Raw genomic sequence first — 2394 nt, forward strand, 5'->3', positions numbered from 1 at the left:
GCTTTTTATCAATTGTTTACATCCCTTTTAATTCATCTTGCTTGTTTACTTTCGTTGCTATTTAGTTTAGTGATCTTCTACTTCAAACCCCAAATTGTGACACCCTTAGACACCACTAGTTGCAATAGAAAATCTCATCTCAATTCCCGTCCCTTGGGATCCGACCTTTACTTGCCTCTTTACTAATTGTAGAGTTGTTTGTGAAGTTATAAATTGTGTTTTGGTCTAGGTGCTCCTAATGACAAGTACTTGAAACTAAATCCTTCAAAGGGAACAAGACCAAAAATGGCGTTGTTGCCGGGGACGGTGTTAACTTGATTTAGATTTTCTTATATTGTTATTAGTTGTGTCTTTCTTTGCCTTGGGGAAGTAAAACTCAAGGTTTGTTCTAATTATTTTCGAGTTGTTTGATATTTTGCATGTCTAGAAGATCACAAGGTAACTTGTTACCCTTTGATCGCGAAATTGAAAGGACTTTGACAAACAATAGAAGACTTGCTAGGAGAACTTTGAGAGGTATTGGTGAGGTTGTAGGTATTCAACCAAACACTATTGAGTTCATCAACCCTTTTGCAAGAGAAGGTGAGGATAACCCAACACAAAATCCAACACAAAATCAACCCACAATGCCTAAATTTTCATCACATTTCCGTAACCACCGAGGAGAACCTACCTAATGGTACTCCCACACCACAACACTTAACCGGAAATTTTATTGCCAAATCCGCATTTATCCAATTAATAGAAAGAAGCTAATTTGGGGGGATGCCTAGTGAAGACCCTCATTCTCATATGGAAACTTTTTGTGACTAATGTGATGCGATTTCTCAAACCGGTGTAACTCAAGACCAAATTCGATGGGTCTTATTTCCTTTTTCTCTAATTGGCACCGCGAAACAATGTTTGAAAGGCCTTGATAATGCTACTATCGGAATTGATTCTTGGAAGAAGTTGGCTCTAGCTTTCTACAAAAAGTTCTATCCACCGGAAAAGACTAACATGCTAAGAGCTCAAATTACGGGCTTTAAGCAAAGAGATGAAGAATCTTTGTATGAAGCTTGGGAGCGATTCAAGGGAATTTTCCGCTCATGTCCTCACCATGGACTTAGCGAGTGGTTCTTGGTAGAACAATTTTGGAACGGTCTTTATGAAGACTCAAGAAACATTCTCAACATGGGATCAAATGGAATGTTCACCGAAGTTGATGACAATCAAACTTGGAACAAAATTGAGGAAATGGCGGTCCATAACTCACAATATAGTAGACCTCGCAAGGCTACTAGAGGAGGAAAGCATGAAGTGGACTCTATTACTCAATTGGGTGCTCAACTTAGTGCCCACATTGATACCATCAATTTGAAATTTGAAAAAGCTATGGCTAGACTTGAAGAAGCCTCAAAATCACCAAAGCATCATGTTAATGCCATGACCGCATCTTCATCAATTCCAAGTGGGATATGTGAGAATTGTGGAACTTTGGGACATGACCAAAGTGAATGTAGGGGAAAAAATGAACAAGTGAATGCTTTTCAAGCATACAAGAGTGGTACCCCTTATTCAAACTATTACAATGAAAACACCAAATTCCACCCAAACCTCTCATACAAAAGCCAAAATGTTCAAAACCCTCAACCAACATACACCCCACCTCCCATGAGAAACCAAAATCAAAGACCCTTTTACAACCAAAACCAAGGTTACCAAAATCAAACTCCATAAAATCAACAAAATGACCAAGGTTTTGATGTTCAAAAAGCGGTCCTCCAAATGCAAAAGAATCAACAAGAGTAATTCACTCAAATGCAAAAGGATAGTCAAGCAAAGGAAATCACCATCAACAACATCCTAGCCCACACCAAAATGTTGGAAACCCAATTGACTCAACTAGCATCTTCAAAATCACAAAGATAAAAGGGACAATTACCACCTCAAAGTAATCCCCCAAGACATGAAACGGTTAGTGCCATTCACTTGAGAAGTGGTACAAGGTATGAAGCACCGAAGAAGCAATTTGAGGATGAAGTTGTGGAAGCTAGTGACAAAGAAGAAGTTGTGCAAAACTCCAAGGATGGAGAACCATCAAAAGAAAAATTCTGAAAGAAAAATGAAGACAAGGTCAAGGAGAAGGAGCCCATTGTGATTAGACTTCCTTTTCCGAGTCGTCAAGCCAATCCCAAATTTGATGACCAACTTGAAAAATTTATGGAGATTGTGAAGAATTTGGAAGTCTCGATTCCTTTTACGGAATTAATCAATCACGTGTCGGCCTATGCAAAATACATGAAAGACATCCTTACAAAGAAGAAGTCGATCCGGAAGCTTGAAACTATCGCCTTCACTAAGGTGAGTAGTGCAATCCTTCAAGGGAGTTCACCTCCAAAACCTAAAGATCCG

General features: G+C 39.0%; 1 non-coding gene across 1 annotated transcript; it reads right to left on the reverse strand.

The window, feature by feature from the left end:
• Positions 1-999: 999 nt before the first annotated feature.
• On the reverse strand, positions 1000-1106 carry LOC141624947 (small nucleolar RNA R71). The gene has a single exon (XR_012534754.1). It is a non-coding gene; the product is annotated as a small nucleolar RNA R71 (small nucleolar RNA).
• Between the last annotated feature and the right edge of the window lie 1288 nt (positions 1107-2394).

Source organism: Silene latifolia, chromosome 1 (assembly GCF_048544455.1).
Source record: "Silene latifolia isolate original U9 population chromosome 1, ASM4854445v1, whole genome shotgun sequence".
Classification (NCBI taxonomy): domain Eukaryota; kingdom Viridiplantae; phylum Streptophyta; class Magnoliopsida; order Caryophyllales; family Caryophyllaceae; genus Silene; species Silene latifolia.